The 11,438-nt window shown below is 42.5% G+C and overlaps 1 non-coding gene across 1 annotated transcript; it reads right to left on the bottom strand.

The window, feature by feature from the left end:
* Positions 1-5,564: 5,564 nt before the first annotated feature.
* On the bottom strand, positions 5,565-5,617 carry LOC118946088. Its single transcript, XR_005041274.1, has one exon. It is a non-coding gene; the product is annotated as a U7 small nuclear RNA (small nuclear RNA).
* Between the last annotated feature and the right edge of the window lie 5,821 nt (positions 5,618-11,438).

Here is an 11,438-nt window from a genome sequence, read left to right as displayed (position 1 = left end):
TTTGAGACCACGCAATTATACGAATAACAAGGGCAATTGTAATAGCATGATTGATGTTTAACCGGTCCAAAATAATACAAATGATATGATGAATTTAAGGAAGTCTGGCTGTACGTTTTAGGTTGTAGTCAGAATGTAGGTTTAAGGGACATTTTATTACTGTTTGTGTGTTTAGGTGACTCCAAACAACTGAAGGTAACTTCCACCAATGTCAAAAGTCAACAGCCCAAACTTCACATATTAGAATGAATGAGAAGAGGGGATAAAGATTGGCGGCACCACTAAACTGCATAGTTTGATGACCACACTGAGTTATCTATGAGTCATACACAGGGCTGGCCCTAGCCTTTTGTAGACCCAATCTTGACCACAGAGAGAATTATTTAAGTTTTAAAGTTAATGTCCTGCAATTATACACATTTTTTCCATGGGGAGTACGGAATATTTTGCTGTTTTAAAGCAAGTTTTCTGTAATTCTACAAATTTTGCCATGGGGCGGAGAGAAGTTCAGCAATTTTATAAAACATTTCTTGCAATTCTACTCATTTTGCCATGGGGTAGAGATAAAACAATTGCAGTTTTAAACCATGCTTTCCGCAATTCTACACATTTTGCCATCAAATCAAATCAAAATCAAATCAAATGTATTTATATAGCCCTTCGTACATCAGCTGATATCTCAAAGTGCTGTACAGGAACCCAGCCTAAAACCTCATACAGCAAGCAATGCAGGTGTAGAAGCACGGTGGCTAGGAAAAACTCCCTAGAAAGGCCAAAACCTAGGAAGAAACCTAGAGAGGAATCAGGCTATGTGGGGTGGCCAGTCCTCTTCTGGCTGTGCCGGGTGGAGATTATAACAGAACATGGCCAAGATGTTCAAATGTTCATAAATGACCAGCATGGTCAAATAATAATAATCACAGGCAGAACAGTTGAAACTGGAGCAGCACCACGGCCAGGTGGACTGGGGACAGCAAGGAGTCATCATGCCAGGTAGTCCTGAGGCATGGTCCTAGGGCTCAGGTCCTCCGAGAGAGAGAAAGAGAGAATTAGAGAGAGCATACTTAAATTCACACAGGACACCGGATAGGACAGGAGAAGTACTCCAGATATAACAAACTGACCCTAGCCCCCCGATACATAAACTACTGCAGCATAAATACTGGAGACTGAGACAGGAGGGGTCAGGAGACACTGTGGCCCCATCCGATGACACCCCCGGACTAGGCCAAACAGGAAAGATATGCCATGTGGTAGATATAAAACAATTGCAGTTTTAAACCATGCTTTCCGCAATTCTACACATTTTGCCATGGAGAAGAGAGAAATGTTGAAATGTTGTAACACATTTCATGCAATTCTATTTATTTTGATATGGGGCAGAATACCGGTCGATATTCGGCCATGATTACTACAAATTTAGATAGCAGGATAGACTAACTTACCTGACAATGACATAACAAGAGAAAAACTGTTGATGCACAACCACATTTTGAACTTGCACCTTGTGTATTCTACTATTCTAACTCCCAATAGTAAGTTGAGACACCGACTGTGTTCCTAGCGGCCGGGGACCCCAAGCGACCGCTTATGTCGCTTATGCCTGGAGCCGGACCAGGTTATACAATAGTTCTATGACACAATGAGAAGAGCACACTAACTACACCAAGATGTCAAGTTGAAGAAAGCTCTCTCTCTCTTACTAGCTCCACCTCCTTTCTTCTTTTTCTCTCTCTGATTGTCAACCAGTATCCATTCCATAATGGGAATGAGAAATTAGAAAACAATTTATATAAATCCTCCCATGTTCACTGACTGTTTACATTTTCCCAGGAAGGCACACTGAGCTCTGTCTCCATGGAAACTGCTGGTAGCCAATGGTGGGTGTCTTGGACTGACCATGTGATGTGAAGCCTGTTGAGTATTGAAGTTGGCAGTCAGGCTGTGTGCTGACTATGTTTTATTGAAAGGAAAGTAAGAACCATTGAAACGGAAAAGCTCCTTATACTGCAAACAATGTATGTTTGTCAATCTCAAAGTTCTTCCTCTAGCCCACACCTCACAGCATGTTTTGAGGCTGGGTAGACTACGGCATATTTTTTTTAAGTGACTCCTAACACATCCCTCTGCTTTTAAATGAAACAGTAGCTATTCAGCCAAGTCTCGTTCCCTTAGGAAAAATTGGACTGTTTCTTTCACCATTAGTTCATAAGCGGTGAACTAATCATAAAACTTAGTGAACTGATGCTTAGAAGAAGAAGAATCTAAACAGGCACACACACACACAGACACATACACACAAACAAAGCCCGTAAGAAAATGAGCTATTCCCTGTTCTCTGGGACTCCAGCAGCAGCCTTGAAACTACCTGTCGACTTTGATCACAGTCACACTGTGGGTTCTCACTGTGATGGCTCTAAAAGTTATTAGAGCGTGAGTCTATTAGATGGGGAAGCATGTCCTTTCCTTTCCCTCTACAGGTGCAGTTAAACACAGGGGAAAACCACTTCTAGTTTCTGGCACATCAGGCTCCACTTCTAGTCTCTGGCACATCAGGCTCCACTTCTAGTCTCTGAAACATCAGGCTACACTTCTAGTCTCTGGCACATCAGGCTACACTTCTAGTCTCTGGCACGTCAGGCTCCAATTCTAGTCTCTGGCACGTCAGGCTCCACTTCTATTCTCTGGCACATCAGGCTCCACTTCTAGTCTCTGTCACATCAGGCTCCACTTCTAGTCTCTGGCACATCAGGCTCCACTTCTAGTCTCTGGCACATCAGGCTCCACTTCTAGTCTCTGGCACATCAGGCTCCACTTCTAGTCTCTGGCACATCAGGCTCCACTTCTAGTTTCTGGCACATCAGGCTCCACTTCTAGTTTCTGACACATCAGGCTCCACTTCTAGTTTCTGGCACATCAGGCTCCACTTCTAGTCTCTAGCACATCAGGCTCCACTTCTAGTCTCTAGTATATCAGGCTCCACTTCTAGTTTCTGGCACATCAGACACATTCTTCTCCATCCTATCCATTTTAAGTCAGGAAATTCAAGATATATTAAAGAAGTTCAATTCTCTAATTGCAATTTTTACAAAGGCAATCACATCAAAATAAAGAAAAAGTGCAAAGTCCTACTCTAACAATCTCAGTTTATGATCTAGCCAGTCGTTTTTGAAGGTATCAATAATGAACGCATAATCACATTTAAATATAAGCCTTCAGAGCCCACAGAAAACCTTTTTACTAATCATTGAAAAGGCTACGCTGGCCAGGCTAAGGCAACTTGATTTTATGCTAGCGTAATGCTATTTTAAAAGTTCAATAGAACATGTTTGCGTGCATGGAAATAGAGTTATTACAGGAGTTATTATAGTTCGCCGTATTATCGCAAAGCTATGGGATGTGTAATTCATGTCAAAGCAGGTACTCTTATCAGCCAACAGATGGCAGACAGAAGCAGATTAGCGGATGCAGAGTGGCCATTGAGAATGCCTAATGATATGAAGAATCAGAGCAGAGTAAATCTTTAAGTTGCAGTGCCTTTCACATGACTCCAATAGTTTTCTGATGCGCTAATACTGGATGCCTTTTGAACTATTCCATCTTACTTGCACTAGTATGCAATCATAATAACTCCTTGAAGATGTCCTGTACATTACCTCAAAGTGTAATATCAATGCGTTGTGTGTGTACTTATTACTGTTACTTGTTACTATATCGACATCTGTGCTACTTGATTGTAGCCTTACTTAAATAACAACTTCAGAAAGCTCTGTCATTCTACTTCTTTCTGTCTCTTAGCAGTGAACTCTGTTGTCCACGAAGAGACTTCCTTGGGTGACAAATTGGGTTATCATGGGTCGAAACCTACTGTTCATTGCTCAACTACCTCCTGTCGACTGGAGGTATTTGAGGTATATTTTAAATGGCCTTGCATGGCGAAACCTGCACCCAGCAGCCACCTCACTCCCCACTCGGCCTGGGCTTTGTGAGTGTGTGCTTCTAAGCTCCTTTTTCAGAGTGCACATCCATCCAGGGCCTATATAAGAGGCAAGCCTATAGACCTCCACAGCATGCAGGCTCTCCCTGGGCAGCCCACACCGAGGCCTTTAAAGCCTGCACCCCGTCAGGCATTATTCATCAGTGCACATCAAAAAGCAACTTAAGATGCTCTATCCCCTCGATTTGCCAGGCCCTCTCGATACGATTCTGCTCCACCTCGGGAGGTGGGCACCCCCTCGGCTTCGGGAGCCCATTTAATCAATAGCAGAGATTACAGTACTTGGGGGCCCGCTGGCGCCAAGTCGAGATAGACGTCTTTGGTCTGAATGCAGGGGCCTGCTTCCCCATTCCACACAGGGGTCAGGACCACCAATGGACTGGAATCCAACATGGCGCTTTGTGATTGACAGGGAGATAGAATAGGTTATTGGGGAAAGGTTACTGGATATGTACGCACATTGTTGTTTGAGAGGTATACATACAAGGGCAGGACGCGAGGGAGACCCTGTAATGGTTAAATTGTATATTGGAGAAAGTCTTTAGGTATCTATGTCATTGATTTTTTTCCCTCTACCATAATGTGTGTTTACATGAGCTTTTGCTGGTGGTGCAAAAATAATAATAAATGACCAACCCCAAGGCTTTCAAGACACTGCATTTGTGGAGCGTAGAAGTCTTCAGTTCTGTTTCTGTGTGACTTTATATGTCTCTGTGCAGGCACCCTGTTGACTATCATTTCAGACTTCTCAGCAGGCTGCAAAACACACTTTAAAATCGAGGCACAGCTTCATTTCTCAAAGACACTTTTCCAGCACCGGGTCGATTTTTAAAATATTCACACCCATATGTGGTAAACAGATTAGTCATGAGCTGTGTGCCAAGCCAATGTTTAGAGTATGGATATGTTTAAGCAGCTGCATTCGTGAACTCAGGACTGTCTAACATGGTGCCTCTTGGCATTCAGAACTCTTCCATGTTTGTGTGTTCTGTGTGTTTTCTAAAAGAAACTTGTTTTCGTATGCTTATGACTAAGAGATGAAATGAAGACGGCCTTTCTCCAATATGTTTTTCTTAGGTTAATCATTTCTAAGATCACTGAGTCTACGATTGGGACGCAGATAACCTGTCAGGTAATGATGCCCAGATACATAATCAATCACTCTAGAATCCACAAGGGCGGCAGGTAGCCTAGTGGTTAGAGCGTGAGCCAGTAACTGGAAGGTTGCTAGATCGAATCCCCGAGCTGACAAGGTAAAAATCTGTCATTCTGCTCCTGAACAGGGTAGCTAACCCACTGTCCCATAGCTGTCATTATAAATAAAAAGTTGTTCTTAACTGACTTGCCTGGTAAAATGGTTATATAGGCTGACTTATATCCGCACATTTGTCTTGCACTGTGGATCTGCCCACATGAATAAATACTGTGGTATAACTTTATTTCTATACTATAGTATTAACTTTAGTATTTTTGCGGACTTTAATGTAGTATTTACTGAATTGTTTTTGTGAACATTACTGTAGTATTTACTATAGTGTTCTTGTTTTACTATCTTTGACATAGAAGGGGGGGATTTCCACTTGAGGAAACCTACTGGACAAATACTAAAAGAGGACATTTTCCATAACATGTAGGTTTCTCACTCTTGTGTGGCAAAAATTGGGATATGGAGGACGGGAATGGGTGGAGTATATGCAAATGAAATACTATATAATGAATATGTTTTTCTGAGACACTGTAGTGTTTTGCCTACATTACTGAAGTATTTACCACAGTGTTTTATTGAGGATAATACAGTAGTATTCTACAGTATCTTCCAAAATTAAATCCTAAGTACCACACTTGATAGAGAGATACTTCAGTGTTTTGTATAGTATTCTACAGTGTATTACAAAATGACAGTCTTGGAAAAAGTACCCAATTGTCATACTTGAGTAAAAGTAAGAAGATACAAGTAAAAGTGAATGTCACCCAGTAAAATAGTACTTGAGTAAAAGTCTAAAAGTATTTGGTTTAAAATTTTCTTAAGGATCAAAAGTAAAATCCTTAAATAAAGCAAACCAGATGGCACAATAATCATGTTATTTATTTTTTTACTTACAGATATCCAGGGGCATTCTCCAACAATTTAAAAATGAAACATGTGTTTTGTGAGTCCTTCAGATCAGAGGCAGTAGGGATGACCAGGAATGTTCTCTTGATAAATGTGTGAGTTAGACAATTTTCCTGTCCTGCTAAGCATGAAAAAATTTAACGAGTACTTTTGGGTGTCTGGGAAAATGTATGGAGTAGAAAGCACAGTTGAAGTCAGAAGTTTACATACACTTAGGTTGGAGTAATTACAACTCGTTTTTCAACCACTCCACAAATTTCTTGTTGACAAACTATAGTTTTGGCAAGTCGGTTAGGACATCTACTTTGTGCATGACACAAGTAATTTTTCAAACAATTGTTTACAGACAGATTATTTCACTTATCATTCACTGTATCACAATTCCAGTGGGTCAGAAGTGTACATACACTAAGTTGACTGTGCCTTTAAATCATGACTTTAGAAGCTTCTGATAGGCTAATTGACATAATTTGAGTCAATTGGAGGTGTACCTGTGGATGTATTTCAAGGCCTATCTTCAAACTCAATGCCTCTTTGCTTGACATCATGTCAAAATCAAAACAAATTAGCCAAGACATCAGAAAAAAATTGTAGACCTCACAAGTCTGGTTCATCCTTGGGAGCAATTTCCAAATGCCTGAAGGTAACACGTTCATCTGTACAAACAATAGTACGCAAGTATAAACACCATTGGGACCACGCAGCCGTCATACCGCTCAGGAAGGAGACGCGTTCTGTCTACTAGATATGAACGTACTTTGGTATGAAAAGTGCAAATCAATACCAGAACAACAGCTAAGGACCACGTGAAGATGCTGGAGGAAACAGGTTCAAAAGTATCTATATCCACAGTAAAACAAACCCAATATCAACACAACCTGAAAGGCTGCTCAGCAAGGAAGAAGCCACAGCTCCAAAACCGCCATAAAAAAGCCAGACTAGGGTGTGCAACTGCACATGGGGACAAAGATTGTACTTTTTTTTAGAAATGTCCTCTGGTCTGATGAAACAAATATAGAACTGTTTGGCTATAATGACCATCGTTATGTTTGGAGGAAAAAAGGGGAAGGCATGCAAGCCGAAGAACACCATCCCAACCGTGAAGTACAGGGGTGACAGCATCATGTTGTGGGGGTGCTTTCCTACAGGAGGGACTGGTGCACTCCACAAAATAGCATACTTCCAAAGTTGTGGAAAATGGACAACAAAGTCAAGGTATTGGAGTGGCCATCATATAGCCCTGACCTCAATCCTATAGAAAACTTGTCAGCAGAACTGAAAAAGCATGTGCGAGCAAGGAGGCCTACAAACCTGACCCAGTTACACTAGCTCTGTCAGGAGGAATGGGCCAAAATTCACCCACCTTATTGTGGGAAGCTTGTGGAAGGCAACCCGAAACGTTGGACCCAAGTTAAACAATTTAAGGACAATGCTACCAAATACTAATTGAGTGTATGTCAACTTCTGACCCACTGGGAATGTGATGAAAGAAATAAAAGCTGAAATAAATCATTCTCTCTGCTATTATTCTGACATTTCACATTCTTAAAATAAAGTGGTGATCCTAACTGACCAAAGACGGAATTTCTACTAGGATTAAATGTCAGGAATTGTGAAAAACTGAGTTTCAATGTATTTGGCTAAGGTGCATGTAAACTTCTGACTTCAACTGTACATAATTTTCTTTAGGAATGGAGTGAAGTAAAAGTAAAAGTTGCCAAAGCATGTAAATAGTAAAGTACTACTAAAGTACTTAAGTACTTTACACCACTGCAAAATGATATAGTAAGTACTACACATGATCAAGGGATACTACAGTGTGGAGTATAGTATTCTACAGAATACTACAACTTACTACAGTTTACCACAGAATTCTATAGTAAGTACAATAATATTATATCGTAAAATTTAGTATTTTTTTCATGTGGGGGAAGGATCATCAGGAAGGTCTTTGTTGAAGGAGCATCAGGAGGGTCTTTGTTGAAGGAGCATCGGGAATGTCTTTGTTGAAGGAGCATCAGGAAGGTCTTTGTTGAAGGAGCATCTGGAGGGGCTTTGTTGAAGGAGCTTCAGGAAGGTCTTTGTTGAAGGAGCATCAGGAGGGGCTTTGTTGAAGGAGCATCAGGAAGGTCTTTGTTGAAGGAGCATCAGGAGGGGCTTTGTTGAAGGAGCATCAGGAGGGGCTTTGTTGAAGGAGCATCAGGAAGGTCTTTGTTGAAGGAGCATCAGGAGGGGCTTTGTTGAAGGAGCATCAGGAAGGTCTTTGTTGAAGGAGCATCAGGAAGGTCTTTGTTAAAGGAGCATCAGGAAGGTCTTTGTTGAAGGAGCATCAGGAAGGTCTTTGTTGAAGGAGCATCAGGAGGGGCTTTGGCAGGTCGGAAAAAGCAGCCAAGCGGCGAGCAAAAAGGAGCCATTGTGCAAGCAATCAGGTATGAGCTGTAAAATTCCATGAATGTTCATTTTATCCTGGAGCCAGGAGCCAGGTCCGGGGCACAATCCTCTGGCTGTTCCTGGTGTAGGTTTTCTTTGGCGTTGACCGCTCAGTTGAGCTCTGAGTCAAAGGCATCATAGAGCAGCACCCGCAAGCTCAGGCTTCCACTCCCTCCTCTCCTCACCCGGCCTGCTGCCCTGGGAGAGGAAGACGAAGACCAGCTTCCCACAGTATGCACACGCCATGATGGCTCTTTGCATTTTTATGGAACGTTTATTTTCTCTGGCTGGGAAAGAAAGGAGACTGACGTTTGCTTTAGCTGATTGAATTTGTTTTGAATCCCACCCTGCACAATATCACAGATACTGTGCGATGCTTGAAAAAGAAATGCCAGGCACAATCAAATCTGACTTTGCGAATCGAAGACGTTAAAGGCCTGAGCACTTTAAATGGAAGGTACAGGAGTGTCAGACCCCTATCCCCAAAACCGAGAAAGTTGAATGATTGTGAAAGCAGGTGCCCTACTTTCACAAAGTTGTTAAGCTTTTAAGTGCCTTCACTGTTGCAGTATCACACATTATCTCACATTCTTGAGACACTTTCTCTATGTTTCCTCACTCTATGAATGCTTGCTTGTAATTATTTCGATATCAGTTTTGTGGCAGAGGCACTCTAGGAGCAAATTCCTTTCTATAAAGGCAAGGGACTTGTTGTGTGGTGTCTTTTTGCCCTAACACTGTAAAGCTCCCCCTCCTTTAGGAACGGAATATTGTCCACTACCAGCATGATTGAATGGCTCTCTGCGTTACACCGAATGTGATTGTCATAAGTATTTCATCAAGAAAATTGCTTTGTGCCATAAACACATCACCCATTGCTGTGTTAGCGGGAGAGGGGTGAAACCCCGCGACAGGGTCGCTACTCTCCCTATCACCTCGCGAGCTACTGCAATTATCCAGGCCCGCAAACATCACTCGCTGGTCATTTACAAAACCATTGGCTTCCTTCCTGCTTTCATTACAATCATATATACACACGCTAAGTTCACACTTCAGAGACGTCAAGGGAAGCGGAGTGCATTGTTTGTTATCGAAGGGTGTTTCCTCCTACGTTCCCCAGGACCACTTCTCCAGTGAATAGGGTTGTAGCTCTGCATGTCCCTGTATGACATTTCCATTGTGTTATGGGAAAACACTTGTGCAGCACGGTGTAAAGTACATTCCACCTGCCTAAGAAAGCTGACAGTTGGACGTATATCACCATGGTAACTATATGGATATCACTAGGTATACCCACTAGCTTCTGTGTTTTGAAACATTGCATGTGATAAGAAAAAGCTCTCTGTGACAGTTTGTTTACATTGACCTATCCTCTGGGGATTAATGGTCATCTTTAATATCCAATGTGGACACACTGATGTGATGTGGAATGTCTGTGTAGATTTTGTATACAAACACGATGTTGTTGGTCATTTTGACCCGGAGGCTTTCATGTGTATAGATATTTTCACAGGTCCAAAATAAACAAGTGTCTCTGATGTATTTAGTTTTGACTGGTTGTGGTTGCACTTTTATAATTATGTTTGGGTGAAAAGGAGCTTTCCCAAGCTTCTCCTTCTCAGTGCGAGACCAGTAGATCTCTGACACAGACACTCCAAAATGAAGTCCAAACAGAAAACGCTTGTTTGTGAGAAAGGAAATATGTTTAACACATAATTCTTAAATATAGAGTTTTGAAATCAAATGTTTTTGAATTTCTTCTTTCTGAAAGGTCTGACAAAATAAAGTTTTGGCTGTTTTTACTTGCTTCTTTGTCTGTCTTGAGTGTGTTTAAGAGTTCAGCATAGCAAGTTTGTATGAAGGTCTGGTTATTAAATGGGCAAATACAAGGTATATATTTTCTTATCATAGGTTAAATTTACAGAAATTGCTATTTAGCAAGCTAGCTGACTAGATTACATTGGCCAGGTGAGTAAGAAATTTAAACGTGTTAACCCTCGCAAGGCTGCAGGCCCAGACGGCATCCCCAGCCGCGCCCTCAGAGCATGCGCAGACCAGCTGCCCGGTGTGTTTATGAACATATTCAATCAATCCCTATACCAGTCTGCTGTTCCCACATGCTTCAAGAGGGCCACCATTGTTCCTGTTCCCAAGAAAGCTAAGGTAACTGAGCTAAACGACTACCGCCCCGTAGCACTCACTTCCGTCATCATGAAGTGCTTTGAGAGACTAGTCAAGGACCATATCACCTCCACCCTACCTGACACCCTAGACCCACTCCAATTTGCTTACCGCCCAAATAGGTCCACAGACGATGCAATCTCAACCACACTGCACACTGCCCTAACCCATCTGGACAAGAGGAATACCTATGTAAGAATGCTGTTCATCGACTACAGCTCTCCATTCAACACCATAGTACCCTCCAAGCTCGTCATCAAGCTCGAGACCCTGGGTCTCGACCCCGCCCTGTGCAACTGGGTACTGGACTTCCTGACGGGCCGCCCCCAGGTGGTGAGGGTAGGCAACAACATCTCCTCCCAGCTGATCCTCAACACTGGGGCCCCACAAGGGTGCGTTCTGAGCCCTCTCCTGTACTCCCTGTTCACCCACGACTGCGTGGCCACGCACGCCTCCAACTCAATCATCAAGTTTGCGGACGACACAACAGTGGTAGGCTTGATTACCAACAACGACGAGACGGCTTACAGGGAGGAGGTGAGGGCCCTCGGAGTGTGGTGTCAGGAAAATAACCTCACACTCAACGTCAACAAAACTAAGGAGATGATTGTGGACTTCAGGAAACAGCAGAGGGAACACCCCCCCTATCCACATCGATGGAACAGTAGTGGAGAGGGTAGCAAGTTTTAAGTTCCTCGGCATACACATCACAGACAA

This window comes from Oncorhynchus mykiss, chromosome 31 (genome assembly GCF_013265735.2).
Source record: "Oncorhynchus mykiss isolate Arlee chromosome 31, USDA_OmykA_1.1, whole genome shotgun sequence".
NCBI lineage: Eukaryota > Metazoa > Chordata > Actinopteri > Salmoniformes > Salmonidae > Oncorhynchus > Oncorhynchus mykiss.
This window is presented reverse-complemented; position numbering and strand designations above follow the sequence as displayed.